Genomic DNA, 21,481 nt, shown 5'->3' on the forward strand with positions numbered 1-21,481 from the left:
TGCTGCCAGATCTATAGAAAGCAGGTGAGGTCCAGGCGGGGACCAGCCACAGGGTGCCCCGAGCCCAGCTCTAAAACTAGACAGTGGGTACATGCCATCCCTGATTCCCTGCCACCCCTCTGGAAGATGCAGGGTCTAGAAGAGATCTAGACACACAGCCCTTGAGAGGAGGTTGTCACGCGTCTGAGGGGGCTGAGTGGCCAGCTTGTAGGTGAAGAGGACTCACGCCTCGGCAGGCCTGGAAAATTCCTGGACGGCGTGTCCATCCACGGAACTGCCAGTGGCAAGGGTCCCGGGGTTGTCAGGACCTCCCCGGACATCCCTGCGGAGGCCGGGGGGAGCAGCTCAGGTAGGGAGAGGCGACCCTTTATGCCTATTATCACCCCTGATCCAGAAAAGAAACTCCTGGAAAGCTCCCACGGTCCATCACCCCCTGGCAGAGACCCTGCAGAGGGGCTAGGTGTGGCCGCAGAGAGATGCCGTTTTAGAGCTGGCAGAATCCTACAGACCAACTCCTTTTACCAGAAGGATGGTCAGAGGCTAGCGAAGCAAAGGCACTTACTCAAGATAACGAATTAGAGGCAGAGCCCAAAGCAGAATACAAATTCCCTGCTCTGGGGAAAACACTTTAAAAAGACAGTGGCTGCTTTTAATGAAAGAGACTGACTCAAAAACTTGAAAGAAGAGTGTTAAAAATATGGGGAAAGGCTACATTAGGCCATAAATCTCCAAAGTAAAACTCATCTCCTCTAAAATAAAAACATCAAAAGCACAAGGGTAGCAGGGCTAAGAGCGCGCTCGGGATTCATCGCCCCATCTCCACCACCCAATCCTGAATTTAAGGGTGCCATCGTGTGTCAGCCACAGAATAGGCTTCTGGAGATAAGCCTCGAGCTAGATGCAGGAAGCCCTGCCCTTGATGAGCTCACTGATGGGTGAGGGGCAGGAGGGAGGGAGCAAAGGAAGGAAGGAAGGAGGGGAAGAGAGAGCAAGATTAAACTAATAATCATATAAAATGAAGTGTTTTGAAGAGAAAGCCCAGGCTGCTAGGAGAGTAAGTGCCAGGTGGATTACTCTGGAGGATGAGGAAGTTGGCTCTTGGCTTCCTTCCCATCCCCAGATCTCAAGTATAGAACATTCACTTATCATACCACACCCTAGAAGCTAGAGACTGACCCAAGCCGCAGGGTATTACAGCCTCTAGGATCCTAAGATAGAGTCCCTGAGCCCTTAGGGAACACTGACCGTCTTTCAGAGACAGGGGCCACAGCTCCCAGACAACCCTAAACCCGTAGCTCCCCTTCAAGGAAACACAGTTTCTAGTATCTAGCAAAATGTTGCTTCCTGGGAACATGTCCCTCTCTGTTCGTTTAACACCAGTGCAAAGATGTTCTTTCGATTGTAAGCCTCACGAGGCTGGGCTTCTCGGGGTCCCTCACCGCTCTGTCCTCGGCATGGCGCCGGGAGACATCTGGCACACGGGAGGAGCTCAGGCCCTTCTTTACCGAATGAATCAGCAAGCCATCAGGAAGAATTCCCCTGCTCTGATCAGATAATTTCAGAAAACCTAAAGGCAAGAACGAAAGCACTCACTATGTGCCGGGAAACCGCTGAAAGGAACCAGCGGGAGTCAAATGGAAATCGGGCTGTGAAGACTAATTTATCAAATAGCCACTTGGAAACTACCCGGCAGCTGTTTTATTCTTAACCACCCAGGCCAGGCTGTAAGCTATCTGGCTAGTCAGTCTGTCAGAAGCCCTATCGCCAGGGACTCCCCTTGCCTGTGGAAAGGAACCATGAGTAGGACCTGGAAATTTCCAAGCTCAGGGACGAAGACACTTGAACAAAGGATGATGGGCGCAGGGAGGAAATGCCCCTACCAGGTTGCAGGCACTGGCTGACACCACGGAGGGGGGAATGCACATATGATCCCGACCCCTGTGGAGCCTATGGGGGAGACTGATATTACGCAAAAAATCAGATAATGACGATCGTGATCAGTGCCATAGGGGAAAAGCTATAAGGGTGGGGGTTTCACAGGGGTCCTCTCCTTTGTGTTTGTGGGGGAAGATGAGGCTTGCATGCGGAAGTGATATTTAAGCTGAGAGCCGAAGGTGAGTAGAAATTAGATTAGTAGGCAGGCCAAGTGCTGGGAGCAACTTGGAAGTGTCTTGAACCAAGGAGACCTTGGGCGTGTTTGAAGGACAGTGAAAAGGCAGGATAGTCAGAGCACAGTGAGCTGGGGGGAGAGATAGTCAGAAGCCAGATGCACAGGGACTTTCAGGTTATGGAAAGGAGCAATGGGAAGGCCGGACGGGTTCAAGGAGAGGGTATGGGTAGAGCTCACCTATCAGATTTTTCCTTCAAAATGATCACCCTGCCTACGCCTAGCTTGGGACTGAGGATTAGAGATGCAAAGATGAATAGGAGAGCCTATCAGCCCCCAGCAGCTCACAGACCACTGTAGAATGCAGAGGAAACACAATGTAGCATGATGCGTGAACGAATTCCATCTTTCCCACACTTGAGCGTGCGTCAGAATCCCGAGGAAGGCTTGTTAAGCATAGACGGCTGGGTCCTGCCCCTAGAGTTCTGATTTCATACTTTGGGGGTCAGGCTTGAGAATTTGCATTGATAACAAATTTCTGGGTTGACACGGATGCTTCCTGTCTCTAGACCACACTTTGGAGTCCCAAAATGAACGGAATCATATTCATGCTGACCCATGGAGAGGAAGGCTTTTTGGAAGAATCAAAGCCTGAGCAGAGTTTTCAAGGATGTCGTTAGGCAGACAAGGCAAAAGAAAGGCTACCCTAGGAATGGGGAGTAAATCAGAACAAAGAGGCCAGAAATAGCTTCATTGGGTCTGAGACAGCACAGGTCAAAAAGAAGGCTGGTGAGTCCCCAAGCAAACACAGAGACAGGCTGCCAGGGGAGGACACCACTGCTGTCCCCAAGGGACATTTCGCTGACTATACCAACCCTACTTAAAAGGTGCCCCTCCATGGGGAGGACAGAACATTTCCAGAACCCCAGTCCCCAGCGGAGACAGAGGCTGTCTGTGGGAAGGCTGGGCCTCTCCTCCATTTCTTCTCAAGCCTGAGCAGTAGGCCCGGGGCTAATGGCAGCTGCGCGCCATGTTTTTCTCTGTCTCTCTCTCTCTCTCTCTCAGAAAAAGTCTTTTTTTTGCAGGTGGCTTAGCCGAGGCCTCATAGAATAGGTTTCTCTATTGACTGGGGCTCTTGACTCTGCCAGCCTGGGAGAAATTAGGTCAGTTTAATCACCACTGATGTCATAGAGGCAGCTTTCTTAATGGGAGCCCTGCTGGAGGGTGTGGTCGGGAGGGGAGCTGAGGTCACCGCAGGCTGCTAACGAAGGCTCCAGGAGGCAGGTGGGTCCGTGGGCAGTGCCTGCCCAGCGCCTTTGAAGTTCCATTGGCAGTGTTTTATGGCCACATGCGGGGAGTAAATTGTACCTGCGGGCTGCTGCACTTTGCCCTCCCTGGCAAGGGGTGGTGGAATCCACACTAACAATATCCTCCAGGAGATAAGAGCCCAGGCTCAGAGAGCAAGGAGGGGATGAGGTTGGCCTGGCCCTGACCTGCCGTGGGGAGCTCTGCGGACTTCTGCGAAGTTCTTCAGAGCCCTCTGTTGCCTTGGCACAGGTTCCACCGCAGCTAAGACACCCTCTCAGGGCCGTTCGGTCAGGCCTTCGGAGGGCCTGTCGTCTTAACCAAGATGAGGAGGAAAGCATTTGACATTCCCAACAAGGCACTGCGTCCGTGCAGAATCAGGGGGTGGAGGTGATTACTTGAGGAGGTGTTTGCTTTTGTGGTTTCCAGCAGTCGTTTCCAAACACCTGTGCACGGACCAGCTGCCTCAGCGCCGAGGCACTGATCAGCGTGTGGGTTCCTGACGCTGCGCCCGGGCGGAGTCCACCCTTTGTGCAGAGACACCCATGTGCGATTTTGAAAGCCTGTGCCTGGAGGTGTAAATGCACAAGAGATCTGGAAGGAGGTGGTGGTCTCTGAGGAGTGGGTGTCCGCAGCTTGCGCTTGAGGGCCCCTCCCTGACCACTAACAGCATCGCCTGGGGGAGCTCACTAGACATGCAGAGGCCAGGGCTTCTGAAGCAGAGTCTGTGCCCTCAGCAGCTTCCCAGGAGAGCGGACGCGCGTCACAGCCTGAGAAGGGCTGGCCTCTACCCCACATCATTCAGACGGCCTCTACCCTCTGGTCGACTTACCTGCCGGAGAAGGTCAGGGTCACGCAGTGGTGGCTGGTCTTTGCACCAGCTGGTTGATCGCAGCGGCCTGGAGGCCGGGCTGCCGGGAGCCGGGCCGCTCTGGGCGTCGGCTTCTGCAGCTTGAGGTTGGACCTTTGCAGAGACCAAAACAGACGAACTATCCCCCGGAGAGGACTTTTTCCAACAAGGGTCCTGACCCCGTGGCAGTGTTTCAGGCACTTTGAACAGGCGTAAATTTCTCAAACGGGGGGAAATTCTGAAACAGAACATTGTAGGATTGAAGCGTGCCACGGTGCATGCTTGTCAAACACAGACTGATGTCGTAGGTCTGGGAGGGGGCTTCAGACGCCACACCTCTAACAAGGGTCTGGTAATGCTGTTGTCACCGGCCATGGACCACACTTCGAGTGGCAAGGCCCTAGGAGCCCTGGGGGCATGGAACTGGCTTTGAGCTGTCAGCTGGATCTGTGACCTGGGGTTACTTAATCCCTGAGACCTTAACTTTCCCCACATCAAAAGAGACGCCTTACGTAGCTAGTAGGGCTGTTAGGAAGCACTGTGTTAGTCTCCTCTTGCTGCTGTAACAAATCACACAAACACAGTGACTGAAAACAACACATATTTATTATCTGCTAGCCCCGGAGGTCCCAAGTCCAAAATGGGTCTCCCTGGGATAAAATCAAGATGTCAGTCAGACTGTGCCCCTCCTGGAGGCTCCAGGGGAGAATCTCCTTGCCTTTAGCTACAACTTCTGTACGTCACCTGCCTCCCTGGGCTTGTGACCCCCTCCTCCATCTTCAAAACCAACAGTGTATCACCACCATATCTCCTTCTCTGACTCCGACCCTCCTGCCTCTCTCTTCTAAGGACCCTTGTGACTACAGTGAGCCCACCTGGGCAAATCCAAGATAATCTCTCCATCTCAATACCCTTAATCACATCGGCCAAGTCCCTTTTGCTCCATGTGGTAATATAGTCACAGGTTCTAGAGATGAGGACACAAACATCTTGGGGGGGGGGTGGGCATTAATCTGCCTACTACGATCATATAAAGCAATTTAAATGGAGGCGATCAGCCACATGCCTGGCACATAAGTGCTTAATAAGTGTCAACCTGCCTGCTTTCTTGCTCAGCCCAGTGCAGAGTTCCAGAACTTTCGCAGTATCACAGTCCCCTTGACTATTGTGGCAGAGTTTCTGACTTAGTGGGTCTGGGATGGGGACTGCCAGTTTGCATGTCTAACAAGTACCGGGTAAGACTGATGCTGTTGGTTCCAGCATCATTGTTTGCAAACTGCCAGCCTAGTGGGAAGGAGGTGGGGGCTTCAGAATCTGGCCAACCGGGATTTGAAACCAGCTCTACCACTTGAGAAGTTACTTAAGCACTCTGGGATTCCCTTTTCTCATTTGCAAAGGGCTCTAGAAGGTTTCGATGTTTCTGAATTCACCATGGAGGTTTGTGTGGAGAAGTGTAATGAAAAATTGAGCTACCCATTCTGGATTATTTTCTGTTCGTTGTAGTCATTGGACTTTCACGGTATCATGTGGCTTAGGCAAGTAGGGGACAGAAGGAGCCCCTGTAATTAGTTGAACGGTGTCCCCCAAAACTCCTAGGTTGAAGTCCTAACCCCCAGTACCTCAGAATGTAGCTTTTTCTGGAAATTGAGTCATTGCCTATGTCATTAACTGAGGTTAGGTCATTAGTGTGTGTCTGATCCAAGCTAATGGTGTCCATGTAAAAAGGGGAAATCTGGACGAAGTCATGCACACAGAGAAGACGATGTGAAGACCCAGGGAGCACACCATCTACAAGCCAGCAACCACCAGAAGCTAACAGAAGACCTGGAACAAGTTCTTCCCTAGTGCTTTTGAAGGGAGCAGGGCCCTGCCAACACCTTGATTCTGGACTTCCAGCCTCCAGACCTACGAGGCTGGACTTCCAGCCTCCAGAAGCTGCTCAGTGTGTGGTGTTTTGTCACAGAAGCCCTAGAAAATTGAAACTGCCCCCTTCAAAGTCATTTCTTTGTGTCTTCATTGCTTATTAATTAGAATACTCTAGAGAAATGAATTATAGAGGGATCGAGAGCAGAGAGGAGCTGCCTTGTGGAATCTGAAAATGCCCAGTGCGCTCCGGCCCAGCACGGCTGCTGTGGCGATGCTGGTTTCCCTGACGGTGCTGCTGTGGGCCCGTGGGACCCAGGCCTGGGGGCCCCCAACTGTGAGGCTGGGCCCTGGGAACTGGACACGCACGTCCGCACGAGAACCCGCTGGCAGATGCGTATGTCACCTTTATTCCTAATTGGCAAAGCTTGAAAACTAAGTAGGTAAGCTTGAGACTTCAGTAGGTAAATGGATATGTAAATCGTGCTACACCCAGACAATGGAATATTATTCAGCACAAAGAAGAAATGAGCCATCAAGCTTGCTCCAGACTTCATGAGGCTCCCCAGGCAGCCAACATGCACCCCATGCAAACGGCCATCCACGGAGGTTCGAACGTAATTCCAGAAGAAATCAGGTATCGGACTGGACAGACACAGGGATGTTGGATGGGATCCAGCAGCTCCTTCCGACCTGTAAGCAAGAACTCCTGGCCTGAAGGACAAATGGTGAAAGTGGGCCTGAATTCAGAGTGCAGAGAAAAATCAGGGTCCCGGGCTCCCAGTCGGCAGCCAGTCGGGCACAGCAGCCCTTACACAAATCCCTGGGTGGCCATGGCCGAGTGAGTCAGGAACGGGTTAACAGCCAAACCCAAAACTGCAGTTTTAGCTCCAGTGCACCTTTAGAATAACAACCCCGGTCTGGATTAACATTCGAGAAAATAACCCCTCAGGAAAGTGTTCCTCTAATAAAAGGATCTTATTTCCACTCCACCCTCCACCTTTTTTTCCCCTGAAGTCTGAAACAAGCTCAGAAGGCTGTCGAGCTGAGTGAGTGATGAGTCAGACGTGGAACCAAACAAGGCTGCGCTCCTGGCGCTGGGCACCTGCGGGCCGGGGCTCGGGGAGGGCGGGGCGCGCGAGTAGGCGGTGGCGCCGGCGGACGGGTCGGTGCACACACCCAGACAGACGGAGTTCGTCCCCATCAGGGAGGCAGCGGAGCCACCCGCAGCTTTGGCACTGGCACGGGCAACATGTGCTTCAACACTTTGACCTGAACTGTGCAATCGTCAGCCTCCCCCCTTAAAGTAACTATTTACACCCGGAAAACGCTTCATGCCACAAGCCAGGTGCTTAGACAAAAGAACGCCCTGGCCCCGCTGCCTTGAGCGGTGTGAGGTGTCTGTGGGCTAATGACGGATTTATTCTGCCTTCCCCGCCTCTTCTGTCAGCTCCGAGCAGTCCTCGAGTGGTAAAGCTAGGGGTAAAGACATTACGTTTCGTACATTATATTAAGCCCTATCACATTGAATCTTCACCTTGACTCTAGGAGATGGGGATTCTTGTCCCCATTTTGCAGATGGTAAAACTGAGGCTTAGGGAGAGAATGATTGTCCAGTGACCCAGAGCTAGTAAATAGCAGAGACAGGACTAGAAGCCCTCTCTCCTGTCTTCTGGGGCACTGCTCCCTCACTGCACCAGCTGGGAAGTACCTTCAACTCTGACCTGGGGAGCCCATGAGAATCCCGAAGCCGCTAGGGAAGTTGGAGGGTCCATGGATGCTGGGTTATATCCTGAAGTAGCTCCAGAGTAATTGTGGGGCTTCGAATCAAATCCAAATCCTGACACCCCCCTCCCATAAATCTAGTCTGCCGAATGGGGCCATAAGCCAAATGGAATTCTCAGACTCATGTGTGGTTATCAGGTTGAATTTGTTGGGATATGGACTGCGTAGATTCATCCACAGACACTACAGTCAATGAGGCTTTAAATGCATACTTCCTGTCACTTTACTCATGATTACTCCTAGAGATTGATGCCTGGATAAAAATAAAATACAGCCTATCTACACTGAAGGAACTCAACTGGGAGAAAATAGAATATATGACTGCAGTCATATGGGGGAAAATAGAATAAAGGAATGAGGCCCTCCAGCATATACTAGAGGCTTTTAAAGGTCCATATGCTTTGACCCAAAGTTGTAGATTGCTTGCAAACATGGCCCCAGTTCTCTGCCCCTCCTTGTATCCATGTCCTTTGCAATGTGACTTTACAGCTTCTCCCATCTGAGGGTGGAGTCTGCTTCCCCAGTCCTTGAATCTGGGCTGGTCTTGTGACTTTCTTTAGCCAACAGAATGTACCAGAAATCATGGTGTGGTGACTGCAAGTCTTGCACACTCTGCTTGCTCCGCCCAGTCATCATATGACAAGCTGGGGCCGTCCTTCTAGGCATGAGAGCACGTGAAGTGCAGACGAGCTTTCCTAGCTGATTCCATCTCAAATAAGCTGACCTCCACCCGATCTAGCAGATAACTGCAGGTGTCTGATTCAGGTCAGGCTAGATAGTAAGAACCACCTAGATGAAGCCGAATTGCTGACCCCAGAATTATGAGCTCAAGAAATGATGGTTCTTTTTTGTTTTTTGGATTTTTAAAAAAGATTTTATTTATTTATTTGACAGAGAGAGAGGGGGAGAGAGAGAGAACAAGCGGGGCGGGGGGGCGGCAGGCAGAGGGAGAGGGAGAAGCAGACTCCCCGCTGAACAGGGAGCCTGATGCAGGGTTGGATCCCAGGACCCTGGGATCATGATCTGAGCCATTACCGACTGAGCCACCCAGGTGCCCCATGATGGTTGTTTTAAGTCACTAAGCTTTGGGCTAATTTGTTTTTGCAATAGCTATATGATACATTCAATAACTTTTTTTGATAGGAATCCATCCTAGTAACAGTCAGAAATTCCAACCAAATATGTACACACGTGGAAAAGCTCACCTCAGTATTAATTATAGTGACAAAACAATGGACACAAAGACTTGTCAAAAATGGAAAAATTTGAGAATGAAAAAGGACTTTTACTGCAATGGATTAAATTCATGAGTTCAGAATGGTAACGATTTTTGAAAATGCGCTGTTCCTCTTATCAGGTACTAGGAAACTGATTTACTTAAAAATAATTAGTAAATAAAGAATCAAGCATTTATCTTGTCCTTTCCTTACAAAATGTCCTTCAGTGACTAATAGAATTAGTCCAGCTACTCAATGAAAAGAAAAAAGGAATTAAAATATCATTATTTAGCAACTTCTAACAAAGTCATGGATCTAAGCATTTGTGAGATTGATGCCCCTTCTGGAAGTTCACAACACCGTCTAGAAAGTATTCCTACCAAAAGAATGGAATAGAAATCTGATAGACTCTCTAGTTCTAATTGCCAATGTACAGAAAATAGAGGGGACACAGAAACATGCCAAATGACACTATAGAAATGCAATCAGCAAAAACAGACTGAGAGACTTTCTTTCTTCAGGACAGATGAGGCTGTTTCTTCAAAAAATAAGGGGCAAGGAAAACCTAGAGAAAGAAGATGGAGAGGTATTTTGTAGATTAAAAGAGGCTTTGAAGATTGATCAACCGATTTCAATAACATTAATGATTATGAAGCAGCTGGGAAGCTTGGACCCTGGATGATAAGAACTATTATCAAGTTACTATTACCATCCGAAGAAAGGAATCACAGCAGTTGTTGCTTGCTGGGAATCCGCGTGTGCTCGGGATCCTGCAAGGCACCAGACTTTCAGTAGCTCATTGACATCTCACAGCCGCTCCAGGGAGAGCAGCTCTCAGTCTCGTTTTTCAGTGAGGCCCCAGAGGCAGGAAGGACTTTTCTGAAGGCCATTCCATGGCTCAGCCATCGAAACCGGGGCTCACCGAAGATACACAGTCCCTTAGCTGGCTTGCTGTGATCGCAAAGCATGGGCTTCGGCCAAGAGGCATAACAGTGTGGAAACATTTGGTATATTATGGCAGATTCTCTCGGGGAAGGACTGAGGCTTGTCTTAAGATGATAATTATAAAGACTTGGTAGCAACTTGGATGTATGTTTATGATTAAGCAATCACAGAGTTCTACATGGGTTCCAATTCTAACTACATTTAAAAAAAATCCATCGGGCCGACTATTGAAAGGGAGTGGGGTCAAATGACAGACATATTGCCTGAGGCTGATAAGATTCGAGTACATTTTATTTTGACTTGGCAATTTGTTCTTCAACACTGTTTATGTCTTTACAATATGCAAACATCCAGAAAATGTTTTCTGACCCAGGTTTTATTTCTTTAGGATTCCATTTTCTGTCGAGGCAGTATATTTGTTTCCTGCTGTCCCCTGACGAATGGCCACCCATGTAGTGGCTTAAAATGGCACGTATTCGTTATCTTACAGTTCTGGAGGTCAAAGTCCAAAGTGCCTTTCACGGGGCTAAAATCAAGGGATCGGCAGGCCTGTGCTCCTCCTGAAAGCTCTAAGGGACACTTTGTTTTCTTGCCTTTTCCGACTTCTAGGGCAGCTGGTCACGTTCCTTGGCTTGTGGCTCTTGCCCCCACGTGATGCTCTAAGGGCCCATCCCCTTTGACTCTGACCTCCTGCCTCCCTCCTGTAAAGACCCTCATGATTATGTTGAGCCCACCTGAATAATCCAGGTCGTCTCCCCATCTCAAAATCCTTAACTTGATCCCATCTGCAAAGGCCCTTTGGCTACACAGTGTAACATAGTAGCAGGTTCCAGGGATGAGGTCATGGACAGTTTTGGGATTCCATTTTTCACCTTCCACGGGTAGATCACTTCACCATCTGCTCTGGGCTCACACTGGGCAGGGTACTGTGTTCCTGCACGATGCCAACAAGGTCTTCACAGAAGAGGGAACTGAAGAGAGGGAAAAGTAGAGCTATAACCGGCCCAAGGACAGGTGAGTGGCCAGTGGGCATCCCCAGAGCAATGCAGAATCCTGGGGTCACAACCAGGGCACAGAGTGCATGCTTCCTGAGAAGCAAGAGGAATCGGGCCACCGACAGCTTTGGTATTTGCGTAGGAGGAGGCCAACTGCCGTCAGGGGTTTGGGAGCCCTGCTCAGGTCCGCGGAGACCGAGCAGTTAGAGATAAACCAACCCCCAAACCCATAACTTTCTGTAACTGCAGGTGTCATAGAATAAAGAACTCCTGGAGTCAGGAGTGTGAGGCAGGAACTAGGGGTTCTCGCAGTCACCCACTGGCTGATGGGAATATGAAAAGAGACCCCTTGAGTGCTTGAAGCTTAGAAAGTGGGGGCCTGGGAGCCAGGAGTTCTTCCGGGGTACACACCATGCTGTGATGGGGACAACCCAGAGAGAGATATAGCAATAGCCCAAATGTCAAAGTATTGGGCTGTTTGGGGGCCAACTTTGTTCAACTCCACCCCACAGTCAGTGGAAGCACTTGTGTCTCCAAATCCTCTGGGGATTCTTGGGGCTCGAAAAGTGTTCTCTGGATTTTCTCTTCTTCCCCATCACTTCCATCTCTGAGCTCGCTTCCCCTGAATCAGTCCAGTGAATAAGTGCCTTGCTGTTGTCCACGGGCCGCCCACGCTGGGACTCACAGCTTCTCTCCCTCAGTTTCTCCAAGAGCACCACCCGCACAAGGCTCAAATTTGAGGCTCAGAAAAGAATTATGGCACCGAAACTCTAAACAGCTTCAAGTTGGACGATGGACCTTCCTATCCTTACAAATCAATCTGTCTCATTACTGTGTGTCTTTGTGCCCTCAATCTTGCTTTAGATTTCCTTATCCTCTGTCCTCCCACCACCCACCACCTTTTGGCTTCCTCTCACCTTTGAACTCAATTCTCTGCACTTTTTAATGTGGATGGATTCATCTCTACCTCCCCCCTCCGCTGCGTCACTGAGGGTTCATTGCTGTGCCCTACCAAGCCCTGGCCAGTCTACTTTGGCGGCAACAAACTAGACGTAGGCTTTGAAAGGGGATTTTCCTTCCTGTCTCCTGTCTCCGTGAGAGGAAGGGAGCAGTATAGAGGTCAACGCTCTGTCTGAATGTATGTAGTAGCCCATAGGTGCCTGGGTTTTAAATAGCAATTCTCCTCCTCACGTTATTTAGACAACAAGGTAAGGAAAGCAGCAATTTAGGGACCAAAATACCTAGTTTCCAGTCCCATCCTTGCCAAGCAACCTTGAATAAGTCATTTCACTTCCTTGAGACTTGGTTTCCCCACCGGTAAAGAGCTGCACGTATGTCCCGCAAACTGTCGTGATGCAGAAATAAGAAAACATGTGGGAACCCCCCGAAGAGCAGCAAAAGGTATAGATGAATACAGGATTGTTAGGGCCTTTAGCAAGGAAACTACTATTTATGCAGTTGGTGATCAATCGACAAGGTAAGTGGTTGGTTGGTTAGTAGGTTGGTTTTCCCACACTGTGCCTCAGGGAGCTGAGTGACAAGAAAAACCAAAACGAGTTGAGTAAATGGCCAGTGCGGACCATGCTGATTTGAGAGTGAGGCTGTCCTGCTGTGAGGTACAGACAGGCCACCCACATGTACAGGCTCTTGGGGCAACTGTGGGTGGTCTCGAGAGGCTACTGGCATTTTCCAGTTTCAGAGAAAAAGAAGAGGGTGACAGTGTCACCAGCTGGACCCACGTGGAGGCTGAGGTCATGGGACTTGGCCAGGCCTTCTTTACGCTCTTTCATGTCAAAGCCAAACCCAGACTTGTAAAATACAAGGTGATGTTCTTTTTGGGTTTGGGGCCACTGTTCACTGACAGCTAAAAACAATCGAACAATCGTGTTGCCTGTAACTTAGCAGCACCCACCTCCAAGATTTCCTGATTCCTTTATTATTGTTTCAATCTTTTTATTTGTTTTTGCTTTTAATCAATAGGTCTTTAAAGCAAGTTCTTGAAGATGCAAGAGCTAGGAGATGCTTCTTAAAATAAAGGATCATGGTCTTGGCCAACTAATTTTGGGAAATAGACTGTTTCCATTAAAGAACCATACTGTGCGTTTGCATTTTAGAGTTCCAAAGAAGTCCAGGGTAGAGAGGTCACTGTTTTGCAAACTTATCCTCTCATTCGAGACTCTTATTTCTAAAGAACACTTCTTAGCATCCAATGGAGATAATTTCCAAACAGAATGATTTGAGGAATGCTGCTGTGGCTGGACATCTCCATGTGCCCACAGGTCTATCCTCATCCTTCTTGCTGCCCTGTGCTTCGAGAGGCTGACTTATCCAAACTGCATCAGGAGTCTCTTGCCTATTGACTTTCAGTTGGGTCCAACCAGTGGGAGGAGACATGAGGGCAGGCAGAGAGTGAGGTCAAGGTATTGATTCCCCCAGTCCATTCCTTTCAAGGATGCTGCCTGTTACTACTTGAAGGTCACATGGCCCTCTGTTCACAGTTATCCCCTCCAGGTTCTAGTAAGCAGTTCTTCTTGCTCCTTCAGGCCAAGAGTGGTCCCTGCTCGCCTATGTTGCTAATCCCAGGTCCCTGTTCCATCCCTGGTCAGTTTCCCTTAACTCTGTCCATACCTTGGTAAATTGTCCCTTAAAAACACTTCCTGAATTATTTCATTTGCATATACCCCCTTTTCCTGCCAGGACCCTGACTAACATACTGCTTTAAATCCATAGGGGGCTAACAAAAAGCCTAACATGGTAACATAAGAGAAATATTTTAAAAGCTAGTTAATAGCCAATTGCAGGTAGAATCCTGTAAGATATGCAAAACAGAGCATAGGCTGCCAGTGTAATATTTAGATCCCTGAAATGGCTCAGCCTGATGTCACTGGGCCATTAGCTCCTGTCCTGACTCATCGTGCATTACAATCTCGTATCCTTGAAAGGGCTTTGAGAGCCAAGGCCAGGTCCACCAGTGCCCAGCCATATCCTTAGCTATCGACAAAGACTTCTAGTTCCTTTTAGGATACTCAGATTTCTAAGTTACAAACATCAGGTGGGAAGCTTAATTTTTTAAAAAGCAGTTTTGATGGCAGACTGATGAAAGGCATTTGCAGTGGATTCTCCTTTATAAATGGGACACATCATGTGCTTCCTTGCCAGGATTTTTTGAAGATTAGTGAGAAAGCAAGTTCAATAGCTAGACCTCTTGTCTTCTGTTGGTTATCAAATAGGTTCTAATATCTACTGAGTGCCAGCACTGTCTGTGCTACAGCCAGGGGGCCAGGTGGGAGGAGGAATAGAAACAAATGAAAATGTTGGGCTCTTCCCTTGAGGAATTTCCAGTATCATTAAAAGAAAATTTATGTTCTCAACATTTGAGCCCAATCATATAAATTTAAGAAATGGTTATTACAAGCAGCATAGAAATCTAATGTAGGTACAAATAAAAATATCATATTTTACTGGACGTTGAGGCTAGATTTTGTGTCTGTCTGCATGTCTGTTTATGTGCGTGCAAGAAAGAATGAGCAAGTTTAGAAGCAGGACAGAATAAGGAAAGGAGTATGAGTTTTAGAGTTAATTATTTGGGTTAATTTGCATGACCATAGATAAACGATCTAATCCCCCCTAAAACTGCCTCCTTTGAGAAAGAAATAAAGTAAATGAAATGTACGAAATACATAGGTAGACAGGCACAGCTGTCAAGAAGATTCAATAAAGTCAGATAAACAAAAGAGTCTGGGCTGAGCTGGCACTTGGAGGCCCTCATGAAATATCAATTACTCTCTTCCTTCAGAAAAAAACAGACTTTGAAGTCTATTCCCACTTTTTTTTAGAGGTGGGGAGGGACAGAGAGAGGGAGGGAGAGAGAAAGAATCTTAAGATGTCTCCATGCCCAGTGTGGATCCCAATGTAGGGCTTGATCTCACAACCCCAAGATCATGACCTCAGCTGAAATCAAGAGTCACCTGCTTAACCAACTGAGCCCCCCCGGGAGCCCTGATGTCTTTCTCTCATTTGTCTAGAAAGATTTTGTGGAGAAGGTGAGACTTTTAATGGATTTTGTATATATAAAGGAGGAGCCAACAGAAATCATGACCCCTTCAGGTACCGTCAGAAGGGGTATCAGAGCACCGGGGAGGAAGTGTCTACATAAAGGTTGTGCCATCCATACTGTTGCTGCTACAGAGATTTAAACTTAAGCTGGTCCAGAGAATACTTGTTCTAAAGTAATTTCTGAAAGAGTAGTCCTATAACCTACCTAGGTAATATCTTCAAGAACCCCTCAAATTTTATCTGTAAACTTGTACATTCAAGCACTTCTCTCTACTTTCTTTTTTTTTTTTTTGAAGATTTTATTTGTTTATTTATTTATATATTTATTTATTTGAGAGAGAGAGAGAGCACACACAAGCAGGGGCAGCTGCAGGCAGAGGGAGAAGCAGACTCCCCACTGAGCAAGGAGCCTAACGTGGGACTTGATCCCAGGACCCTGGGATCATGACCTGAGCTAAAGGCAGATATTTACCAACTGAGCCACCCAGACGCCCCTTCCTCTTCTCTCTACTTTCAACACAGCTTTCTTACCTGCAGTTTAGCTCCGTTGCTCCACCCCAATCCTAGGTCCCCTGGGACAGCGAAATTCACTCACGCGCCATATGTGGTGTTCTGCATTTCCTTTTACACCATTGTCTGAAACTCTTTTTTCCAGTCTTTGAGAAAATATTATGTAAGTGCCGGACTAACCTAGGAAGGAGACTTTGGGGAAAAAAAATCCAGCTTAGGTCCAGAGGCACCTTAATCTTAGGGAAACTTTAAAAGTCAGCTGGAGAACTGACCACTTTGTTTATAAGAGCTGGAAAGCCTCCAAAGCCAATTCACACATCTTCCAGTGTGTGTGTGTGTGTGTGTGTGTGTGTGTGTGTGTGTGCGCACGCAAACTGCTTGCTTCCTCAAGGACCATACCCCCTGAAACAGCCTGTGAATTAGCCAACTGGTGAGTGACATCTGATGACTGCAAATACTGTTATACCCAGAGCTTCAAACATCATTTTAAAATAGGCAACAATTCATCCTCAAACCACAACATAGTTTATTTAGCAGGAAGAGACAGGGCCACTCTGTAAATAGGCAACAGACTGAGGAAGAGCTGGCAGAAAAGGGCTTCCTTGTTTGTTTCCTGGGGCTGTGCCCTGCAGCCCATGGTAATTAGGGGACAGGGTGGGGCTCTCTGGCCTGAAAATGATAGGAAAGGTGCTACCCTAATTACTGGATTTTATTGGGATGATACTTGAGGTGTGGTTATTACCAACTGTTGAAGTTCATTAACTAGACCTCATAAATGGCAGGCTAGGGCTCTAAAGGGAAATGGGAGCATTACAGGCTGCCCTGAAGCTTTTAAGTGAAGACCAGGTCCAAAAGGCCATCTTAAATACAGACATATACTTAGTGTTTCTGCAATGAAACCATTTTGGGAAAGAAGATATCCCCGTATTCATGTCTTTCACTTGTATATCCAGTGAGCCTTGAGCACCAGGACATAGGCACAGAGGATCCTGGCCCTCACTGAGCTTCTTGTAATTACCCGTTGAATTGCCTATCTGCACTGTTTGGCTATAAAATGTGGTGGTTTCCATGACTTAGAAAGTGCAGGGTAGGGGGCGCCTGGGTAGCGCAGTCATTAAGCGTCTGCCTTCGGCTCAGGGCGTGATCCCGGCATTTCGGGATCGAGTCCCACATCGGGCTCCTCCGCTATGAGCCTGCTTCTTCCTCTCCCACTCCCCTTGCTGTGTTCCCTCTCTCGCTGGCTGTCACTCTGTCAAATAAATAAATAAAATCTTAGAAAAAAAAAAAGTGCAGGGTACCCTGAAGTCACATGGTAAGGACAACTAATAGAATGGGGAAGGTCATGGGAAGTTCTCCTGAAGGAGATGACATCTCAACCAAGACCCAAGGTGGGGCAGCGTATCCAAACCAAAAGATGAGGGTGGCCATCCCAACTCCAGCATGATTCATCGCGATGGTGCTTCTCAAACTTTGATGACTCTGCAAATCTCCAGGAGATCTTACTGAAATGTAGATTCTGATTCTGTCGGTCTTGGGGGCCCTGAGATTCTGTATTTATGAAAAGCTTCCAGGGGATGCTACTGGTCCAAGAATTACTCTCTGAGTAGCAATGCGCTAGATGACCTGAAGTATTCAGCTTCTCTCTGCCTTAGGTTTCTACTCTACAAAACGGGCCTCCAAGGGTCAGAGAAACATGGATATGGGTCCATCTGTAGCATATTTTGACACTATCATACTGCTGACCAAATACCTGCTGATCGAATAATAGCGCGTGTGCCTGTGCGTGTGCGCGCGTGCACGGATATTTAAAGATCCCTAGGAGACTTGCCAAACTGCTTTTTCTTGCATCTCGTCAGTATTTTCTTCACCTAGTTAAGAACAATTTTTTAAATTCTTTTCCTATTTCAGGTTTTGAACTATTATTAGCCAGACATCAGTTCCTAAAGTAGAATATATTACATAAAGAAAGAAACAGAATTATTTAAAATGTTGAAGTTCTTCAAATAAAAATTTGAAAGCTGTTGGAATCTTGTAATTTTGGAGGTTAACTGATGTACTGATACGTGTAATAATCCATGAGCAAAGGCAGGGCCTATATGCTGATTTCATAACTAAGTGACAAGCATTTGCTCTCATACAGCCTTCTTGCTATAATTAGCTTTCAGGTTAAAAGGCGTATCATTCATCTCAAAATTGCAAAATTTATACTTGCAATCAAACAGATGTTAAATTCAGGGGCTTCATGACTAACCATGAAATTCACCAGTTATACCTTGATGTCTTGGTTTTCCGCAGCATCTCACTGGGAGCCTGAGTCAGGGTGTGAAGGGAATTTTTGAGAAAGCATCCATGACTCAGGCGAACCAAAATGTGGGCTGGGTTCCTCTCAGATATGGAAGTGATAACAAAACATAAGCAAATGCAGGCCAAACAGACTTAGTCATTTTTTGAAAGCAAAATATATATTCCACTGATGGGCTCACTAGAACTGTTTTCTTTGAGAATAGCTTGTGAGTATCATTCTTTTCCTACCTTTAGGAGCTTTTTAAAAACTCGCGGTTTCAAATTTCTATCTAGTTGCTCCTTCCATCGCATTCCTACTCGGAATTATTTCTTAATAATGGTATCACAGGAGGATGAGAACATATCGTATGTATGGTGAGAAGACACCATCCTTCCTTACTAATTCACCTTCTATGTGCTGGATGCCCTTACAGGCCCTAAGCAACCAGTGGTGAGTAGAACGGATGTGTGTGCTGCCTTCTCGGACTTTTAATCTAGTTGCGGAAGGCAGAAACCATGCAAGTAAACAAATACCTAACTCGAACAATGTGCTCTGAAGGAAACAGGAGAGAGGGATCTGATTTATTAGGATGGGCAGGAAGGATCTTGCTCCGGAGGTAGCATCTAAATCTAAATGGAAGAATGAATGGAAGCCATGAAGCAAAGGTCAGGAGATGGGTTCTTGACAAGGGAACAGCATGTGCAAAGGCCCGGAGTGTTCAAGAAATGGGTTAATATATGCTTCTTCATATCCAAGAACAGCTTCCTGAGAAGCTTCATGTTCTCTGTAGGAAAACCATCGAACACAGTATGGAGAGATGGTAGACAGAGGGAGTCATGCGATGGTGTAATCAACAGTATAAACCCTGAAGACATACTGAGTCCTGGCTCTGCTGTTCACTAGCTGTGCATTCTTGCACAAATCCTTAAATCTCCCCACACCTCAGTTTCCTCATCTGTAATACAGAGACTCATAATAGCCTCTCCCCCCCTGCCATAGGGTTGTTGTGGGAACAAAATGGTGAACAAGCTAATACTTTCCCGGCATGTAGTAAGTGCTTTGTAAGTGTTGTTAAAGATTTTATGCATTTATCTGAGAAAGAGAGATAGCAAGAGAGAGCACAAGCGAGGGGGAGGGGCAGAGGGAGAGGGACAAGCAGACTCTGTGAGGAGTGGGGAGCCCGACGCGGGGCTCAATCCCAGGACCCTAAGATCATGATCTGAGCCAAAGGTAGATGCTTAACCGACTGAACCACTCAGGCATCCCTTAAATGAGTTTTTTAAAATTCACGTTCATAGCAGAGAAAATCATGGTTGAGATAGCTTTTGAACTGTATTTGGAAGGATGGAAAGAATTTCACTCTCTAGAGGGGTTGGAAGCAGAACTGGCCACCTGTGGACCTTTTCTAGCTCCTCTTTTCCCTCATCGTTCACGTCCAATTGCCCAAGTCCTTTCTCCAATCATCCCCCCGGGCCTTTTGCAAGCTCTTCGTGAGTCCTGACATCTGGACCCTAGCAAGGGCAGTTACCTCGTCACCGGGCTCCCCCATACTCGTGCACACCCCTGTGGTGCACTTAGTACGACGGTATATGGCAACTGTCCATCTGGCTGCCTGTCTTCCCTTGGAGGCTGGGCCTGCCCCCTAAGTTTTTCACGAACACCTGTTGATCTGAATTGCTACCTGCTCTTGCTCCCCTCTTAGTCCATCAGAATCCAATCAAGATAACAGAAGCCCTTCTAGGTGTTTTGAAAAGTGGGAATTGAACACAAGGAATGGGTTTGCAGTTGATAGAAGAGCTGGGAGGCCCACAGGAGGTTGGAGGCAATCAGACATGAGCATCAGCAGGAAGTCGCTGCGGCTCCCAGGGAGGGAGGAGATGAGGTGGCCACTGCCCAGAGGCAGGGGCTGCGTGACTGGTGCTGGAACTCAGCAGGACCTGGGGTGGTTGGGGAAACGCAGTGTCTAAAGGAGATGCTGCCAGAGAGGGAAGGAGCAAAAGTATCCTGGCTTCTTCCTCACTTGCTCCCCACCAGGCTTCTGCCAGGGCCTTCGAAGGGCACCATCTATCTGGGAGTCCAATGGCAAGGGAGCCCGGGAAACGTCGTTGCCTGTGATACAGTGCAGAGCCAGGAGGGTGGGGAGCGGGACCGGAGGCAGACAGGCAACCTGCGGGCACCCCTCTGATTCCTCCCCTGCCTGCCGCTCCCGTGTTCTTTCCAAAATGCAGACCTGACTTCATTGCCCCCGCTCCCCTGCACATAATCAGAACAGCTCCTTGCAATCTCCAGGATAAAGACCAGTCTCTATAGGGATAAAACTAATGAAAGGAGTGTATCTGAAAGGCTGGTCTGAGAGGATCTCGCTGAGAACACCACCTTGGCACCCCCGGGTTAGGCCTGAGGCCCAGCAAGGGAAGGGGTGATCTCAGTCATTCATGTCTCTGGGAGTGGAACTGAGTGTGCTTGAGCCCTTGAAGCTGGTCCTGTTGGGAATATTCTCCAGCGTTATCGCAACAAAAAACAGTAAATATTCATAAGCACGTTCAAATCATACTTGATGCTTTTCAGATGCTTTCAGAAGCAATGTCTTCTTTTGGCCTCGCAACATCAGGTAAGAGGGACATTATTAGACTTCACTAAAGTAATTTATTTCAGCACCGAGGCTCCTGGATGGTGCCTGGATGGGTGTGGAGCTCAGAACTGAGCAGTGACAGGGCGCTCCCTAGAACAGGGGCCCCTTATTCTTGGTTTCCACCAGACCCGTAGGCCCAAACCTGGGGTCTCAAACCTCTGAAAGTCCTTGAAACCAGCACAGGGCTCTGCAAAGGGTTTGCAGTGACAGGACATTGATCAGAAATCACACATCATGTAGGTTTTATACTAAATTAAATGTGAAGTTGATTTTTTTTTCCATTGAACATCAGTCCCCTTAGCTTGGTAACTAAAATTATTCTGTGAGAAAAATGAATTATTGGGGCGCCTGGGTGGTTAAGCATTTGCCTTCTGTCAGGTCATGATCTCCAGGTCCTGGGATCGAGTCCCACATCAGGCGCCCTGCTCAGCGGGGTATCTGCTTCTCCCTCTCCCTCTCCCTCCACTCGTATTCTCTCTCACTCTCAAATAAGTTTTAAAAAATCTTTTAAAAAAAGAAAAATTAATTATTAACTAATATATTAAGCTTATTTAGTGGAGGAAAAAAGCTCCAACCCATGGGAAGTGAGGACGGCAGGAGAAGAGACAGAGGGATACGACAGGTCCTTTCCCAGGAACCCCTTCCTCTATCTGCAGCCCTTCAGGAAGTCCTCCGATGCACAGTCTCTGGGATGGAACTTTTCTATTACGAGGGGGCAGGATGAATTTAGAAGGAAGGTTGTGAAATGGGGATAAAAGAAAGAGAGCCTAAAAATAGGCTTATGGAAACTGGTGCAAACTCTCCGCAGGGCGATTTGATAACACTTATATAAATATCCCTAAAAATGTGCCTTTCCTTTGAACCAGCAATGTCATCCCTAGGAATTTATCCTAAAGAAATAAATCATGGTTATCCACAAATATGCATATAAG

General features: G+C 47.8%; 1 long non-coding RNA gene across 3 annotated transcripts in view; it reads right to left on the minus strand.

Annotated features, from left to right (window-relative positions):
* LOC117804447 overlaps positions 1-21,481 on the minus strand; it is an 82,561-nt gene that overhangs the window by 40,562 nt on the left and 20,518 nt on the right. For all 3 annotated transcript variants that reach the window (XR_004628906.1, XR_004628908.1, XR_004628907.1), the window contains exon 2: positions 4,245-4,500. This is a non-coding gene — a long non-coding RNA (uncharacterized LOC117804447). The remainder of the gene's footprint in view (positions 1-4,244; positions 4,501-21,481) is intronic.

Source organism: Ailuropoda melanoleuca, chromosome 11 (assembly GCF_002007445.2).
Source record: "Ailuropoda melanoleuca isolate Jingjing chromosome 11, ASM200744v2, whole genome shotgun sequence".
NCBI lineage: Eukaryota > Metazoa > Chordata > Mammalia > Carnivora > Ursidae > Ailuropoda > Ailuropoda melanoleuca.